Here is a 20,814-nt window from a genome sequence, read left to right as displayed (position 1 = left end):
ATGTTCCTGCTAATTATGACATAACCAAGAATGCACTATTCCCCAATTCTGCACTGATAGACCTTGGAATACATGTCAACTGTAACCTGGGTCTACTGTGGGGAGGAAGGCATTCTGTATCTTACATGGCAAAGATATTACATCAATTGCAAAATATGTTATCAGTCCCGTATAGTCATCCCTCATTAGTTGTATTAATGAATATAATTATCCCTTTGATATGTATTGTACCAGACACCTGCACCAACTTGACTGACCTCAGACATTTCTGAGTAATAAAACATCAGAAGGTCTCCAGCATGTGTCTTCTGTGGGCAGACTGAAGTAGCTGTCACTGTGTGTAGTATCATATAGATAGATTTGAGGCAAATTATGTATGCCTTACAGGGCTATCTGTGGCCAAAAATAGGATGAAAATGCTGCACATTCATAAATAATGTAGGACTAAAATTTCCTGTTCTAGGGACCTCAGTAAATACTATGACATACATATGACATGCTGGAGAGACAGATACATCTCTCTAAGGTTCTCACTCCCCTGCTGTAGGCTTTAAATCAGTGTCAAGCAGAGCACCTCCATTACCCTGTTGAAGGACAGGCTGGATGACTTGCTGTGAAAACGTTATCTGCCATGGATCACTGCTGCTTCTCTCCTGGACATGGGTGGTCTTTGTTAGACAAAATTTGGCCATGCATTATATCTGCCATTGAATATTATATTGTGATGTAATTGCTATGCTTCTAAACATCATCAGGTCAATACCCTAGTCACATCCTATGACCCTTGGAACCTATGGTGATGTACATGCAAAAACAAACATTATACTGTATTACCATTCTGATGAGATTTATCATCAGTGCTGACATACAGTCCTGAGCTCTGAATCTGATGGATTGACTTTGGATGTGCACCCATGAGTTTGTAGATGAAACTTATGTAATGAGACACATTTCAATCTCTGACATTACAACCCTTACAAAAGCATCCAGTATAAAGTAGCAATATTCTAGCAACTGTCTAACTGGCTAAGTACAATTTAACTGACAGGTACAATTATCAGGTCAACAGCACAACTGGAGGTAATCAATTCATATTAATATAGATAGTCACTCTGTGCATCAGACACATAGCTTTACTGTCCTTGAATCCAAAAGATAGACAACAGGGATGTGGCACAGTTATTGTTATCATCACTTGCACATGGTGTTGTGTGGGGGTGCAGAAGGCCTAGGCTGACACAAAAGATTGGCGAGTGTGAGGGTGTGTGTGTGTGTGTGTGTGTGTGTGTGTGTGTGTGTGTGTGTGTGTGTGTGTGTGTGTGTGTGTGTGAGTAAGCAAGAGAAGCAGGCAAGATGGACCATGTAAATGTTGTGTGTGTGTCTCCTGGTGCCCTCAATGTGACATTGTGAGCAAGTGTCTGCATGAACACAGCCAAGCTCAGTACTAGCCCTATGTGTCTGTCTATCTGATGTGTATAGATCTGACAGTTCATTGTCTCTATCCCTAACCACAAGGACTGGCTCTGCCAGGAGTTGCACATGTACCTCCATGCCCAAGGCCAGATGCTGTGCTACTACCTGAAGGTGATTGATATCTGCTGGACATGCTTCCTTCATGGGAATGCCCAGGAACATGACCACATGGCCTGCTATATCTGGGTGTGGACAACACACTCCCTGCTGGAACAGTGGATGTACTGCCACTACAGGAGTGTGATCGGGCACAGCCAGGTTGGTTCTCAGCAGATGTAGTTGCAGACCTACGCCCATGAGGCAGATGCTCCACTCCCAGCAGATGTTCCATCACAATGTGCATTCTATGGCAGACACTCTGTGCTCCCTCATAGACACATCCCATTCCAGCTTGTCATTCAACCGATCCAGGGAATCAACAACATGGAGGAGGCAGTCACAGGTGTCAGACTGTCCTGCACCTATAACCCTGAGCATTTTTCTGAATTTCCTTTCTGAACATGCCTGTGTCTACATGATGGCCCTAAACATATATCAAGTGACATGTGAAGAGACACCTGCAACAGGTGAGGGAGGGACAGCAGGTCTCTTCCAAGGACCGCTATAAATCCGCCTGTGCAGCATCTTGCGAACAGTTTGACTATGGCCAGTGGCAACAGTCACTGAAGCCGTAGTAGCTACACTTCTCTGGTCAATGTCCTCACCCTCCAACTGTCCAATATCCATGGCTTTAGTGGACTGGGTATGCGTAGGCATACTGGCTGTGCCTGGTGATAATGAGAGGGGGAGTCACTGGATGTCAAACTCTGTGTCAGATTCAGCATGTGTGACCCCCCACCTGTGCCTCACTTTGGCCATCGTCATCATCATCAGAGTCTGATGAGATACTGACATCAGGTGGTGCAGGGGATACAGAACTGCTTCCATGTTCACCTGTGGTAAAAGGAAGGAAAACAAGAACACATTAATACCTGCACTACTATGCTGCAATATATGTTAAGCAATTTATACTGCTGACCCTATTACAGACATTTATACCTCTCACCCTCTTAGAGCAAGAAATGTGGACAAAGCCATGAACAGTGGGTGGACAAAGGCCCAAGAGTAGGGACTGTTGTGACATATTGCCCTTACAAACCTACTGAGTTGATAGAATAACAGGTATTGCTTCACCATGACATTTGTAAAGGGTATGCAGCCTGAATCATTAAAGACTTGTCAATAATTTGCAAGTCAATCACTATGATCTTAAATACGGGCCAGGAGTATGAGTCAAACATCTGGACATTCCGCAAATATCTTTACAGTTGACAAGTATGCAGACAGTACAGCATTCCATATAGCAGGCCTGGGAGGACACATTAGCAGATATGTTGGAATATATCTACAGTACTGACATAAATTTATGTTGCTTACCAACTGCAGAAGTCCTATATCTGTGAATTCCTGATGGTCCTGAAAAAAAGTAAAGGAAGAGGTAATGGTAACAGCACAACATTTAACAGTATAACAGGGGGAGATACGTTTAATCATATATATCTACAGTAACTCTAATGTTAACGAGAATGTGGCTGACAACCTCAAAATGAGCTTAAAACTGCAGCTATCTTAAATACCACCACCAAAAAAACAACCAGACATACATATTACAGAATGAATGCAACAGTATCAACTGATGATCTAACAAGGCATACCTGGAAGCTCCTCCTGATACTCAGGAGTGGCACCTAGGTCCAGAACATATTGGCTAATGGATTGCTGGAAGCTGTCCTATGTGGCAATGTTTGCCAGAAATTCCTCTGTGGCAGTAAGAGGGTGTTCTTCTGTCTGTCAATCAGGTGCAACTTCAGCTTTCAGGTGCATGCCTCCTTGTAGCATGAATCATGTCTGTGGCTCTGTGTCATAGTTGCAATATTGTCACCCAATTGCGTTAAGGTTTCGAACCCATATTCCTACAGGGCTGCAAGTTCTGACATATTGCCCTACTCTGTGGACATCAGGACTGCATGATGTTGGTGTAATGCCTCAGTTATGAGGTCATTCTCTGCCTCAGAAAATGGGGGCCTATGACGATCAGGCATATTGCTTACTGAAAGACAAAATAATGATATCACATATAAGGATCACATAAGTACAAATAAACTGTGTACAGATAAAACAGTAAAGGAAGGCTGTCAGTATTCCCCACTTGATTACAATTTAAAGATTCAACAGTGGTCAAAAAATAAGGGGGGTTACAAAACAAGGAGACAAGCAAGAGGAACATATCCTTGTTTGTGCCATGAGAGATAGACAGCTGTGCTCACCCACCTAACGCAATAGTTCAGCCTAGTACAGGAACTCATCTCCCCCACCCAACAAAATAACAGGCTAAGGAACAATTGTGATAACCAAACAATAGTGAAATGTTAAAAGTGATATCAAAGGACCTTTCCATGAAACATGTGTACATAGTTATCTCACAGCATTATACCTTCGGCCTACTCTACATCCTCTGTACCTCTGAAATGGCTGGCAAAGAAGGCCATGTCATGAGTACAGTTCAAACAAATGCTTACTGATTTACTTCACATCATTCTTAAGTACATTCCAGCATATGCATTACTTAGGCATTACTTAGGCAACAAAATGGATACATACCTGATGGAGTATAATACTCCTCTATCAAAATATACTGTGTAATTGAGTTTGATGTATAAAATAACTCTCATCCAAATTGGTTTGCCTAGCTTCACATTTTATAATGGTGCACATTAGTAATTGATTGCATCTGACCTAGTCTGTGCATCAGAGATGCTAATTGCAGCATACACTTCTGAACTGCATGCTTATCAACCAATCCCGTTGAGCAAGATACAAGCATAAATGTAGACTCCATGTCTTTTCTTATATGTGAAGTGATAAAATATGGAGTACAGATACAACATAAGCACAGACAGATTGTTAGCAGCAGTTACTTTTAAATACACTTGTCTGCGCTAGAGGCTGAAGCCGATGCTGCTGCCAACTGTCATAGGCAGAGAGGGTGAAGACTTTGCAGGCCAATGACACAATAGAAGAACTGTGGGACCTTGGCAGCCTTGAGTCAGATACATATTCAAATGCAGGGAACCCATTCCAGTGGAAATTAAGGTATGTGTTGAACTTAGTATCTTATCCAAAGGTACCTTTAACAGACTACTAGGGACATGCTTGATGTATCATAGGCATTAGCATCCAGGATCTTCCAGACATACCTGCATGCTATGCTAAAAATAGCAGAGAGCACAAAGATTTTAACAAAAGTTCTGAGGAGAGGGTCACAAGAATGCTACACTTGTAACATACATCACACCACCCTCCAGCAATGTGTGCCATACATTGCAGTCTTGTACATATGAGAAAAACACCTGGGGAACAGGGTAGATTCTACATTAACTGTAAGGTCTACCACTTGGACAACTGCCAAATCATGTGTAATGGCATGGGAATCATCTGAAACATGTGTGTTGGTAACCCTTGCAGTAAGCACGACTTCCATATGTGCCACATCTCCCAACTGCACCATATATGTTCTTTGAGGGATATCTTCAAAGCTCACTTCCCACACAGACGCGCACACACACACACACACACACACACACACACACACACACACACACACACACACACACACAGTGGAACACCAAAATGAGACACACAGTCCAACCTGTAATACCATAGAACATGTTATTCAACTACTTTCCTCACAGTACTAGTGCCTACATACCTCTGGCCAAGGGTACCATTACAATCCACTAACATGTCCCTCAGTGCTCATAGTAAGTGCTATTCTACTCAAGTTAATATAGTGGAAACAGCTGCAGCAGGATCATCACGGGGACAGGGAACACATCCTACCGACAATGCCAAGGTCACCACATCTACAGGCCAATGATGACTCAGAGGAGGAACCAGCAGCAGGTGTGGTTGTAGGCAGACATAGCCATAATCAGTATGTCCTTGCATTGGCTATGAGACAAGCCATAGCACACTGACTCACTACCTAGGAGCCTAAATCCATACTCCCAACATTACTGTACATTTGTACTAGGGAAGCATTAGAGATAACATTTCTCAACCATAACTAAATCAGACAACAAGCAGGATAACAGACATGCAGAGTAATCAGGCCAACAGTCTTGTTAGTGCCATAGCAGACACACACCTTTGCCCCCCCCCAAAAAAAAAAAACAGTCAGTGCGTGTTTGTGACATTGAACCTGTCTTTCCTTAGTTGGCAGCCACATATATTATTCCCAGTTAATATCATTTAACACTGTAAATTCAACAATATAGAATGGTGTGCACTCTGTATGTCCCAGAGTACTGGACAGATAACTGATGAATGACCAAGGAAAACAGACATGTAAAACAGTGCTGTATATTTGCAAGCATCTATCATAACAGGGTGTGTAATCATGTACAGACAATATGTAATATTTTTTTTATGACTGTATGTTATTTTCAATTTGATTGTGTGCTGGATGACTGTTGATGTCTGCTACAAAGGTGTATGTGTGAAACACAGGGTTAAGGCACCCATCCTGTGTTCTGCATGTGCATTGGATGGTGAATTGGATTGTAGACCTATGTAGGCATATTTCCTGTGTAGTAAGATAGTCTACTGTATATGTAATACATTGATTTTATTTTATGCCTAGTATCACTTGTTTTTATCTCAATATTTGGAGCCACTGTTTGTGCATTGCTACTCATAGCACAAACGGCTTCAGGTATGTACAGCTGGTTTGTGCACACAGCGACAGTGCACAAACTGCAGAAGTGGACCATCCAGGCAGCAGCTGGGATCAGACATCTAAAAAGAGACCTGGGTTGCATTATCTTAATAACAGTCTGCATAGCACAAACCTGCTAAGTGCTATTGCACTGTGTGTAACTGTAAGAACCTCAGGATAAATGTTAATGTAGTAGGTTTTCATGTAACTTCACTTGTGGCTGAAGATGTTAAGTGTTGGTCTGAAGTTCACATAGTCCTGGGTTCTGATACCAGCATTAGATAGCAATGAAATTAAACTTACACATGTATTCTTTCATCATTCCACTGGCTACAACTGTGAGTGTAGGATTACTATGGATAAGATCCAGGGTTCTAATACAACAGACATCTGTTTTTTTCAGTGGTGTCCCACTTCATATCATAGTCACCCTCAATTATAGCAGTTGACCTAGTATTTCTTATATCATAATTATTTTCATGATGGATGACACACTAATATTGTCAGTCAGGTATTTATATAACATCTGTATTGATTAACTTTTCTTTATTGGTTCCCATTGTGCAGACACATTGCCTGTGTTTACTCAAAGCAAAGCAGTATGCAACATTTTCAAATGTTGCAAAATCCAACAGTGTATGTACTCAGTTTCTCTCTTAACTGGAATTGGCATGAAAAGTCATTATAGATTGGTTTTCATCTGCATTAGCCATGGTTGGTGTTCGGGGAGATATTTTGAGATTTTGGTCTCAAAGGTGGGGTGTGCAGGAGTCCGAAGTGTTTGTTGGACTACTAGAGATTGATTATGATACCCAGCTGTTGCAGGAGCACCATCATGGATAAGATTACAAATCAGATGCATGGAACAGTTTAACCCAGGATCGGTTCAGTGTTACCACTATTCTCCACACTGGTGAACAGTGTAGGAATCACTACTGAGACCTCAGGATGAGGAAGTGGGATACCCATGACCATTGGATCAAGGAATGTAAGACTGATGGCACTCCTCAGATGTGTAAGCATCACTTATAGGCACTGCTTGTAAGAGGTAGCAGCTGCATTTGTTCATGATCGGTGCTCTTAATGATATTATGCTGTTCTGTTTTTTCCACAACTAATGCTGATCAATTACTGAATGAGTAAACATATGAAGAAAGACTGAGAAGAATGCAAGACGCAAGTGGTATGTATGCTTCCAAACAGTACTGTTTGTCATGCTGCCAGCCCAGCTATCTGGAATTTTATAAATAATGCTGTGTCATTTCTGAATATTGATATGATTTATATAGAACTTTATATTATGTACTGAGCTTCAAGAATGTAACCACAGCATACCCTGCTGGAATATAGAAGATTAACTTGCAAAACTTAAGAATAGTTAAGGTTAAGTTACTTTATAGCTGGGCAATAAACAACAGATGTTATTTCTCAGTTTCATTGTAGCAGACACAATGCCTAGAGCTAGAAGTTTTTGTATTATCTTGAAAGAGAAGTAATTACTAGATTTAAAATGTAAAAATTTTTATTGTTTTATGAATTCCTAGCAGCTGCACAGTTCTGAGCAAACATCTGAGAGATATGTATTTTAACACAGATATGTTAAATTCTGTTAGTTTCTGTTTTAGCCTGGGAACTGATGTCAAGGTGACAAAAAGTGATGTCATCCAAGCTAACCCTGTAGTAATATTTGATACTGGTTTAAGAACTCTCTCAGAGAGAGAGAGAGACTTTGCATTTTTATTTTGTCTTTGACCTAACAAGAACATCCACTCATCAACATCTGCACTTATCTTGCTGTAAGTAAGATTTCGGGCATAGCATCTCCTTTAGATATAGCTAGGAATATATTAAAGATTAGTTCAGATGTTTTCTGTATTTATTTGAGATTTTCCTGCAATGTTGTTTTAAAATATTTCCTGTGGTTTTGAACTCAGAAGTAACTGTGTTGAATTTACTGAATACTGTCTTTTTCTTTTATTATTTATTATTAAAAATATTTTAACCTATCTTTTGTTGCTGATATTTGTGGGACATATTTAAGCATTTAGAGTACTTGCATATGTATTTGGCGACACTGTACAGGCCACTCCAAAACAGCCTTGCAAGTCTTGATTAGACTACCATTTGGATTAATGGTAACATTACACAGTAGGATTGGACACCCTTTGTAAGGGTGTTATAGCAGCTGATAAATAGGGGTTGGTGGCAGTGAGAACTACTTTGTAGTCTGGGCAGAAGGGGCATAGCTAGTAAACCTAGGTTATATCCTATCTTAGTGGATGAGAAAGAACCCACTGCTAAGAGAGACACAGCCTCTGACCTAACCATTGTGAAGCCTGAAATGGTTAAAGAGAAACACTACTTGCTTGGGCAGTCTATTCCAGTCAGAGCTTTAGGAGGGACCCCATTCAAATACCTGTGTCTAGGGTTCACTTTGAATGGGAGGGTGGAAAAGGAAACCAACAAGTAGATGTGTTTTAGGAAAATCACTGCAGATGTCCTAACAGGGAATGATTTTGATAATGCAGTCACGTGTGCATGCAGTTACATGCAGTCAGGCTTGAAGACAAGCATGTGGGTCTGGTAGTATGGAGGAGACCCAGACAGACTGCATACTTGCAGCCAGGACTGGTGAGGTGGTTACTTCAGGGAGAGAGATACCCTGTATCAGTGAGACTGAAGGTGAGCCACAGCTGCTTGTGGGTACTGATGCTCCCTTGGACAGAGTGACTGCAAGGGCAGAGGTGAGTAGTAGTACCCGGGTTGACAGTGAGTCACTGCTGTCAGAGAATACCAGACTTCATGTGGAAGGGGAGCTGGGAAGGGTTACAAAGAGAGAGTTGTAACAGGCACAGCTTTCAGACCCTACATTACAAGACCTGAGGGAGGTAGCTAGTGAGGCACCTAATTTTCAAGGGAAGGAGAATGTGTATACTGGGGCAAATGGTCACTGAATAGAGAGTGGACCCCTGAGGGAGGGCTAGAGGGTGAGGAAATACAGCAGTTGGTAGTGCCCAGAGCCTACCATCTGGCACTTCTAGCCATAGCCCATGATATTCCTTTTGCAGGTCGTATGGGCATAAAATGTACAAAGAGACCTGTTATGCAGAACTTTTATTGGCCTGGAATTTTCAGAGATCTAACAGGGTACTGGAGGATCTGTGAGCAGTGCCAAAAATTAGGCAAGGCAGGAGGCAAGGTGAAATCTCCTTTGATGCCTTTGCCTGTGATTGAGGAGCCATTTCAGAGGGTTTCTATTGATATTGTGGGGCCTCTGAGTACCATAAGTTCCACAGAGGAAAACGTATATCCTAGTGGTAGTAGATTATGCAATCAGATTCATTGAAGAGGTGGTTTTGTCCTCCATTGAGGCAGAAAAGGTGGCAAATGCTTTGTCAGAGATTTTCAGCATTGTAGGTTTCCCAAAAGAAATACTGACAGACAGAGGTGCCAATTTCATGTCAGACCTGCTGGCTTGTCTGTGGAAGCATTGTGGGGTGAAGCACCTAAAGACCACTCCAACCATCCCCAGACTAATGGTCTTGTTGAGAGGTTAAACTCTACACTCAAGTCCATGCTACGGGCATTTGCAGACCAGTTTAAGGTAGAGTGGGACAAATATTTGCCCCATCTATTGTTTGCTTGCAGAGATGTGCCCCAGGAATCCACAGGTTTTTCACCCTTTGTGTTGTATGGGCATAGGGTGAAGGGATCTCTAGATGTGATTTGAGATGAGTGGGAAGGTGAGTATGAATCTCACAAGGAGTCTGTTGTGGCATATGTCCTAAATTTCGGGAAAAGGCTCAGGGAACTCATGGGCTTGGCCCAGGAGAACCTGGCAGAAGCCCAACAGCAGGAAAAAGATCTGGTATGACAGGAATGCTGTAGGGCAGCAGGTAATGGTTCTCATTCCTGTCAGACTCAACAAGCTACAGACAGCCTGGAAGGGACCCTACAAGGTAGTTAGTAAGGTCAGTGATGTTAACTACATGGTAGAACTGCTAAGCAGGAGGCAGGGGCACAAACTGTACCATGATAACATGATGAAACCTATAGGGAGGCCCTTGTGCCAAGTATTTGCAGTAGATGTCAGGAGAAGTCTCAGGGGGATCTGGTGAACGATCTCCTCAGTGAGGCTCAGACTGACACCTCAGTGGAAGGGGTAGCAATATCCCAGCAGATATCCCCCACCCAGGTTTGAGAAATCTGAGCAGTGTTGCAGGAGTTTGGGGACATGTTTACTGGGAAACCAGGGTGTACCCACCTGGTGTAACACTGTGTGGATACAAGACCTTCAAAGGCCTATTAAGCAGGCCCCTTATAGAGTGCATGAGAGAGTCAAACAGACTCTGAGGGAGGAGATGCAGGAAATGTTGGAACTAGGGGCAATTCTGGAGTCCAGCAGTCCCTGGCTCTCCCCAGTGGTGCTGGTACCAAAGTAGGATGTCAGCACCATGTTCTGTGTGGACTACAGGAAATTAAATAGTCACACACACTCAGATGCTTACCCCATGCCTAGGACAGATGAAGCTCTAGAGCAGATGGGTGAGGCTAAGTATCTTACCACTATTTATCTTACCAAGGGTTACTGGCAGGTGCCCTTGACTGCCAGTGCTAGAGAGTGGTCAGCCTTTGTGACTCTGTTTGGCTTGTGTGAGTTCATAAATATGCCCTTTGGAATGTAAAATGTCCCAGTGACTTTCCAGAGGCTGGTAGATCATATCCTAGCAGTGGTAGGAGATTTTGACCTTGCTTACCTAGATGATATTGCTATCTACAGCCTTTTCTGGCAACAGCACCTTCAGCATGTCCGGGAGGGCTGAGCAGACTACAGAAGGCAGGGTTGATCATTAAGTCCAGCAAATGTTAGGTGGGTATGACAGAGGTATCCTACCTAGGACATAGAGTGGGGAGTGGTAAGATCAGGCCAGAACCTGTCAAAGTGGAGGCCATTCAGGAATGGCCTGCCCCTGCTACCAAAAACCAGGTAAGGGCATTCTTAGGGACAACAGGGTACTACAGAAAGTTTGTCCCCAATTATAGTACCATAACTGCTCCCCTCTCAGACCCAACAAGGACAAACAGGCCAGATAAGGTAGTGTGGATCCCAGCATGTGAGCAGGCATTCCGGAAGTTTAAAAAAGCTTTGGGAGGATCCCCTGTGTTAGCCAGTCCAAGTTACAGCAAAGGATTTGTTGTGCAGGTGAATGCTTCAAACCATGGGATGAGGGCTGTACTTAGCCAGGTTTCCTTAGAGGCAGATGAGCTCCTAGTGGTATACCTCAGTCATAGGCTCCAACCCAGGGAGGAATGCAACTGTAGAAAAAAAATGCCTAGCCATTGTGTAAGCACTGCAGTAACTTCAGCCTTATCTGTATGGAAGGAAATTCACTGTAGTTACAGACCACAATCCCTTAACATGGCTACATCAAGCCAGCCAGCAAAATGCCAAGGTACTTAGGTGGAGCCTACGGTTGCAAGCATATGATATGACAGTGCATCACTGCATTCAGGTTAGCAATGCCAATAAAGGTGGGATGTACATAAACCAAATCTCAAAGTGTGTGTGTGCATGTCAGCTACTTGGGCAGGGACATGAAGCACTTGTTGGACAGAGAGGGTGCAGGAGGTCTTGGCTTGACCCCTCAGCTGAGATCTTAACCTTATAGCTGTGCCAGTGGGGAGTCTTATTGGGGATCTGGAGAAAGAGGGAGAAACCAGCCTCAGACTGACTGTGATCTCTGTGTGCTCTTAAGGAAGATTGTACTTTACTATGTGTGTACTTGTCATCCTTCCAATATGCATGTCCCCTAGCTATTGCCAGTGGTGAGGATTGAGGATCCTTGACTACTGGGCCAGTGCAAGCATGTCAAACTGTTTCTTTAGCATTAAGAGTAAATGCAGCTTATTGTGGAAAACACTTGTATCACACTGAGTATGCATTTGTCCATTGTAAAGGAAAAGTATGCATACATTAGTATGTTAGGTAAAACAACAGACCAGTATTACAGAGTAGATAGGGATTGTCATGTAGAAAGCCACACTTGTTTAATAGTTGTTTAAGCTGACATCAATATTGCAATGTAAGTAAGACCTATAAATCAGGGACAAGAGCATGCTGCAGATTGTTATCATTTTAACATTGAGCCTTTATCTATAAAGTTTAAAAGGAAAGAGTGTTTGCATTATGCTGTATTCCAAAGGAAAGGTGCATCATTACAGTAGTCACTGGTTATGGGTTCAAATAACACACTCCCTAAATTTAAACTCAGCTGTTTACAATACTGTTTTAGGTTGTCATCAATAAACATACAGTAGTGTTACACTGAAGTGCGGACCTCTGCACCTCTGGCTTGGATGGCTTGCTATCAAATATAATCAGTGTACATGGAGGAACATGCATATGTGCAGTATATGCAACCATGTATGATTGCTGTATGCTATATCATCTGTGCTATAGTGTGTATGTGTTAGCAACAGGGTAGCATTCAAAGTAATAAAGATTTTTTTAGCATTTGGTAGTGTTAAAAGTAAAATGTAACAGAATATGGTAAATTATTTATAGAAAGCTTTGTATATCATCTGTGCAGTTACTTGTGTTCTTTTTTTTCACTCACCCCACCCTTTCTCTTTGTTTTCTAAGTATTTCTTATTTTTTATTATTTTGTACCTTTATTGTTATATTATGTATATAATCATATAATCATATTTCTATTGTCATAATTATTTATTACTTCTTACATTTTATGTATAATTTTCTATTGTTTTGTTGTTAAATACATTTCATTTCTTATTTATCATTGTGTTTGTAATTATATTATTTATTATTTGTATAATAATTTTTTATATGGTTACATTTTATTTAATGTTATTCTTTCCATTTCTTGTGTTATGTTTTATTTCATTATTAAATTTTAATTACAATTTTGGGCCAATTAGCCTTACAACACAATTATGTCATTGTCACCCCTCTCTCTGAATGTGACAGTCCAAAGTCAGTGCTCCGTTGTTACCGTTGAAAAAATGGATAGTTATAGTTCTTACCTACACCCTTCCTGCACATTTCTGCCTTCCTTTCACTTTGTTTTTCCCTCTGCTTCCTCCCCCTTCTCCTCTTTCCTGTCTCAATGGTGTGCAATGAGCAGCATTGCACAGCAATTATAAAAAGAAGTACTATTGGTTATATACAATTTTATCCTTACTACATTGAGTACATAAACAGCTGATGACACAGATTCATAAATATCACAATTTATAATCCTGATGTACACATACAAGTATTTGAAATGATAGATACACTTGTATTTGAACCCAGTACCATCTGAACCAGACAAGATACCAACAATGCATTTAACAGATAGCGCTACAGAGTCAGTTGAGTAGCAGGTATATTTTATACATTGTATAGATAATTATGCACTAAGCAGCTGTGGCATACACCTGCTACTTAAGTAAATCAATTAATAATAATGCAGTACCTGTTATTCTATCATGTTTCTAAGTTTGTAAGAGCAATATTTATAACTTGTCCCTGTACCGATGGCCCTTTGTCCCCCCATTGTGTATGGTTTGGACAGATGTATTGTTCTAGCAAGTTGGCAGGTATGTTCCTATTACTAAATTAATATTTTATCAGCCTTGCTGAGTGATGCTGCACAATGCACAGCGTGGGGCAAAAATGCTTTATTCAGAGTATGTGATAATTAGTATTGATTATATACAATACATCTGCTAATTAACTGACTCTGTGGCTTAACAGGTTAATGCACTGGTGTTGAAGGAAGATAGTACTAGGTTCAAAATGGGGTGCCAGCATAATTTTTAGAAGCGTGTATTATACTTTTACATACATCCAATGGTACTACTACCGCTTACCATTGCTTAGCAATGCTCCGCACCATCGTGAACATTTTCTTTAAAAAAAAGAAATGGGGAAGATAGGAAAGTTCTGAAATGGGAAGCAAGCAGACGGAAAATCAAAGTGAAAAGAAGGTAGGAATGTGCAGGAAGGGTGTGAGTAAGAACTGTAACTACCCATTTCTTCAACAGTAACATCTGAGCACATGTACAGATTCTTAGCTGAATTTGGAATGTCACCTCAAGAGAGAGGGGTGACAACATCATTGTGTTGTGAGGCCAATTAGACCAAATTATGTGTGTCAAGTGGACTTGTGCGAAATGGAAAGCTATGTATGTGATTTTTTTTTTTTGGGGGGCAGGAGCCCTTTTTCTTTTTTTAGTAAGGAGAGAGTGGAATGCAGGGGAAGGGACATAGACAATTCTGGGGCAGGCAAGTTGGGAAAGTGAAGGAGCATTTTCTGACAGACAAGACATACAAGATTGGTGAAGGACACAAGAGAGGGATAAACACCATGGTTGAGGTGGGGGTTGGGAGTTTGAGGTTCCACAGACATCAGGCACGGTAACAGTGTAACTCAAGTTCTCATCCTTTGGACTGTGATCACTGTTCCATCTCTGTGCTGTTGGCTGCAGTGGCTGAAATCTGTGCCTATGACTGGCTTGCCGTACCAGGATGAAAAGCAGGATCTCCAACTGGCGTAGGCATGTGCCTACAGTGTGGTGTACAATCCTATGCACCACACATGGCAATTCTGCTCAGGTGATGAATGCACCCCCTATACCTCTGCTCCCAGAGGAGACCATAGGCCTAGCCACTGGGGCAGAACTACCTAAGGTTCCAGATAGGGCAAGGGCAGTGGGGGGGGGTGCCACCAGGCTGCAGCCCAAAATTGCTGGGCCTTAGTGCTTCAGCCAGTAAAGCAAGTGTTGGTGAATCATGGAGAACCAGCCGACCCTGCTGTGCTATAGTAATAACATAAAATTAAAAACAAAAATGAAATAAAATATAAGCTGAAATAAATGAAAATAATAAAATAATATAAAAAAGAAACAGCAATTAAGTATTACAAAAGGTTTTAAATAATACAATTATGAACACAATGATAAATAAAAATGAAAAAGTATTTAACAACAAAGCAATATAACATTATACGTAATAAACAAAACATAAGTAATAAAAATAACATAATAAGAAATATGGTTATGTAAATATTATAATAATAATAAAAATATTAATAAAACATAAGAAATAGATAAAAAAGAAGACAAGGTGTTGGGTGAAGGGAAATAAAAGGTGAACATTCGTAACTGCACATAATATTCAAAGCTTTCTACAATTAATTTATTGTATTCTGTTACACTTTATGTTTAACAATACCAACTGCTAAGAAGTTTTTTATTACTTGAAATACTACCCTCTTCCTAACACATACACATTACATTACAGATCATATCACATCCAGCAATCATTCATGGTTGCATATATTGCATATATGCATGTTCTATGTGCAGTGATTATACTTGACAGCAAACCATTCAAGTCACATGTATAGAGGTCTGCACTTCAAATGCTATAATGATTATGCAACAGTACTGTATTTTTTACTGATGATAAGCTAAAACAGTATTGCAATCAGCTGAGTTTTATATATGGGGAGTGTGATATTTGAACCCACAAGCAGTGCCTACTGTAATACTGTATTTTTCCTTTGGAATACAACATAATGCAACCATTCTTTCCTTTTACACTTTGTAGATTCATGTTCACTGTTATCTGAGAATGTGCAACTGTTGCTTTGTGTTACTGACCATTCCTGTTCACCTTTTAGAGCAGGATATCTTCACATAGCATAAAATAATGGGTGTACAATGACCCATAACTAGGAACATATTTCAGATATTGCTCTTACACACATGGATTGTTTCACAGTATTTGTATTAACATACATTTTGACACTCATTATTTATTGACTTCAATATCAATTACTTGCCAGATGACCATAAATCTTACAATGAACAGACCAAAACAATGACTCACAAATCTGGGTATTCAGCAAAAATAATTACAGTTGAAAGCTAAGCTACAGAGTAATACATGCATACTTGTTTTTAACAGCTCAGATATGCATTCCCAAGTTCATACAACTGAATGATATAACAACTAATCCATCTTTCACTGTTAAGGTTGAAATAACATTACTTTATATAATTATGCTTACATACCACATGCTTCTTGCATCCTGGCCAGTCAGCTGGCGTGGGACCTCACATTCAAGGCCCTCTCTTCTGCAGCTGTGGAAACAAGGAAAAAGAAAAAAGCATTATGAATAACAGTTTCTTTCATAGTCAGCTTGAATATTTATGATTACTAAATGAAATTCATACTTACACATCGCTGGGGTGTTACCTACCCGATACTCCCTAACCCAACAGTCAAGGGTATCCCATTTCCTCTGTCACAGGTCATCAAAATCATGATGACATTGTTTCCCAGGTGTGGGATAATGGTCGCAGTGGACAGAGCCCTTGCCAAACTAGACCAGGCTTCAGATTTGTATTGGGAGCCGGTATAGTTTTCTGGCATGAGGCAGGGCCCATTATCCTTAAACAAGAGCCCAATAAAGACCTTGGACTCTTGGACACCCCAGCACTGAGCTCTGAATTGCACACCCTCTCCAACATCTGACATATCTGCACAAGTTCAAGCTCAATGTCTAATGTGCAATTCCCACAAATTCACCTTTAAATATCATGTGTTCCTATCAATTGCACTTAATGAGAGTGAGCACTGTCTGCATTCTGATATATTTGAAAAAGCTGAGCACAGCTTACCATCCCAAAAAACACACTAAACTAAGTGCATTGGTTTACACGATGCTAAGTGGTGCACAGCTTTTTCATATGTATCAGAAAATAAGTTTCAACCAATGCAATTCAGCAGCTATTTCATTAGAGTACCACTTTATTTGTATAAGGTGCAATGTCACAACAGCATAACTGAAGTTTACATAACCTGGACTAGAACCCAGGACCATCTTCTCTACAGTCCAAGTTGATGGTATGTGCTTAGTGCAACTCCGCTTACCAGGTTTGTGCAATGCCCAGTATTGCTCAGAAATAGCAATTAAAAGCATCTGCTTTCTATTGTTGGATGTCTGGATCATGTCTGATACATGGGTGGTCCTGTTTCAAAAATGAGGTAGGCATAGCAATGCAATGCAAGGAACGCATGTTGAAATTGCTTAACACTGATAATTATGTTCTAGCCTCACTAAATGAAGTGAATCGAGCACAACAGAAAATAAAGGTATTCTTAAATGACTTATTTATAGAATCTAGAATCCCTTTAGATTTATATAATTATTTGTCAAGTTTAGCACCTCTTACACCTGTTATTTGTGGAATTCCGAAGGTCCACAAGGACCTGGAGGACCCACCCCTTTGACCTATTGTGAATGGGAGAAATTCCATTACCTACCCTATAGCAAAATATCTGGACACAGTGTTGAAGAGATTTGCTGAACAAGTTGACCATATTTGTAAAGATTCTTGGTCTTTTTTGAACAATATCAACAGTCTCAAATATAAGGATCATATCATATTCTTGACTATTGATGTAAAAGATCTCTACACTGTTATACCCGCAGATATTGGTATTGAATGGGTAACTAGTTTCATGAAGGAAAAGAGTAGCACGGCAAGGGAAATTTAACTTTTGCAGGAATTATTGGACTTGATATTGACTAACAACTATCTTATTTTTGAAAGGAGGTACTATTTGCAAAAGACAGATGTTGCAATGGGCTCTTCCTGTGGGGCAAGTTTTGCCAACCTTGTGATGGCCCATTGGGAGCAACATTTTGTTTTTAACAACTTGTATAAGGGAAATATTTATTATTATACTAGATATTTGGATGATGTTTTCATTATGTTTGAAGGTGAGATTGATGATATTTCAAAATTTGTGAAGTATTTAAATGATTCCACACAATTCTGGACTTTTACATACAGTTTCGGTACAGAGAGTCTCGTATATTTAGAAGTGGAATTATATAAAGACAGGAACAGTAAATTGTTCAAGGCAAAGATCCATAGGAAACCCACTTACTCTAATTCATTCCTTCATTACACCAGTAATTACCCTTATCAACAGAAGTGATCTGTCGTGAAGGGCCAATTGATTAGGGTGGCCTGTATGGGGTCTGATGATAAGGAATTTGGGATTGAATGTCAAACATTATGCAATATTTTCTTAAAACAAAGATATCCCCCTGCAATTACTGGATGAGCTGGTGATTGAAGTGCAACATAAGAGGGTTAATGGTGTTTTTAGTCCCATTCTAACATCTAGCCCCGACCTTAATGGTACACCAATGCTTGGTAGTGAGCATATTCAATCTGGTAGGTCATATTTATTTAATGTCACATTCATCACATCATTCAGTCTTGATGCCTCCATCATACGACAAATTTTGTATAAAAAAATGTTGTTTACTAGTTTTGGATGAAGACCCAGGACCCATTGTTGAGTCAGGTCCCAGGATTGTATACAGAAGAGGCCCCAATCTTAAAAGTCTGTTGGAGAGGGGAAAGATCTCAATAGTAAGAGCCCATGGTATGTACAAATGTGAGAGTTGCTCTTATTGCAGATTTATGGAAGTTGGGAATACCTTTACTGTTAGAGGAAGAAGATATTCTATTAACAAAAGATTTAATTGTGGGTCCAAAAGTGTGGTCTATCTGACCACCTGTAAACTTTGTCCTTGTTTTTACGTTGGTAAAACTGACCGTAAGTTTAAGGACAGGGTTTATGAGCACACTTACAGTATTAAAAAACTAAAGTTAGAAATTGCATTGGCTAAGCACGTCCATGAACACCCCAGCATAATTTTAGCTTTAGAGTCATAGACCAGATAGAACAGGACCCTAGGAGAGGACCATTCACTTTGAAATTAGAAGTATGTGAATTATTGTGGCAAATAAAATTAAATGCTTATAGCCCACCAGGTTTGAATGATATGTGCTCCTTAGCCTGTGTTTTAAAGTTAAGGAGTTTACAAAGGTAACCTGGCTTAAGTGCATTTTTGTATAAACAGAGGAAGTGAATGCACAACTGTTTTGCTTGTTTATGTACTAGGATTAGTTCATTTTGTCTAGTCTAGTTAGGTTATCTTACTTTCCTATTACCTAAATGCTTTCCTATTACCTAAATACTGTTGTGTTTTTACAATTTTATACAATATTTTTTATATGTTTTTAAAAAAAAATCAAAGGTTATCCACAACTGTATTTTCGGAAGTATACCTTTTAAGGCTTAATTAATGTAGTCATGTGATTTGATTCATTTGTTTAAATGGTTGTGTTCTTGAAGAGTTTTTTGTCTGAGGAAGTTTTGTTCATTGAAGCAAGATGAAAGTGCTTACTTTATTTGTCTTTTTCTGGGATAATAAACCCCCTTTTTGTGAAAATTTATTGTTGCCAGTAGCCTTTACTACTCTTATGAAGTGGTTTTATTTTTATTGGTTTGCATCGCTGAAACATGGCAAAAAAAGGGAGAAAAGTCAAAGTGTACAAATATAACTAGTTCTAGTATTTTTCCACAATATTAGTCAACACTTTGACCACATGTCTTGCACTAACACATTGAGATGACTGTTTGCATGTCTAATAGTGATTACTGTTCATTTATGAGTGGGGCAGTTGGCAGATGGTCAGTGCTCTCCTGTACAAAGATTTATTTCTCAGCCAACACTACTGGAACATGCCAAGAAAACTCACTTAGGCACACCATGCATCATTAATATGCAGTGTTTATTGCTGAGAGCACATCATGACCATATACATGGATACACTCCATGTGGACCCTACACAGAGCCTACACAGAGTTTACTGAATCCTGCACATTATGTCGATTCTCAAATATATATACAAAATATCATACCCATATCAGAGGAAATAGAAGACATACCCCGGGATTCATGAAGTTTACGCCAGGCGCAGATATAGCGTAGGTGGTATAACACCAAATATGGCTGCTGAGTGATTCAGGTATGATCCAATTCCATGTGCACTACCAGCGTATGCCAGATCTGCGCAGCCCTCAGCTCTGGTATGCTAATCACCCCATGCGCAGTACTGCACCATGCAAATGAAGTACATAGCGATTCATGAAGTGGTGCAGGCGTAGCGTAAGCCCACAGAAATGTAAACCAAAAAAAAACAGTTTACATTTTTCCAAACAGAACATTGGAGCTATGAAAGTGGACCAGACTCATGTATTACAAAGTTAACATATGCCAATGGCTAAATATACAGCCAATGGCATAAGAAAAGATGCACAACACCTAAAAAACATTTAATGTCATGTCCACAGTAACACAAAGTACAACTGCAGGGCATGTGTGCGCAAATGGGAACACAAGGAAAATATACACACATGTCATAAAATCGCAATGTAATATGAATCATGATTTCACCATAATACTCAATGGTATGCATGGTACACCACAACCAAGCTGCAAGGGTTGCTAAGGGTCTGTGACAGTGTTTGGCGCGGTAACTATGAATTAGTAGTCAATGCAATGCAAATGAGGCAAGTAATAGTGAATCACAAATGTCCCGCCTGACTAAGGATGTACCATACGGCACAGCGCTATATCACCAAGGAGTGGTTTGGAGGTATACATGACATCAGCAGTGGGGTGTGCCACCATAGCTGTAAGCAC

The sequence above is a fragment of the Protopterus annectens genome, chromosome 14.part0 (assembly GCF_019279795.1).
Source record: "Protopterus annectens isolate FY-2018-M chromosome 14.part0, PAN1.0, whole genome shotgun sequence".
Taxonomy (NCBI): domain Eukaryota; kingdom Metazoa; phylum Chordata; order Ceratodontiformes; family Protopteridae; genus Protopterus; species Protopterus annectens.
The sequence above is the reverse complement of the archived record's forward strand: the minus strand, read 5'-3'. Positions refer to the sequence as shown.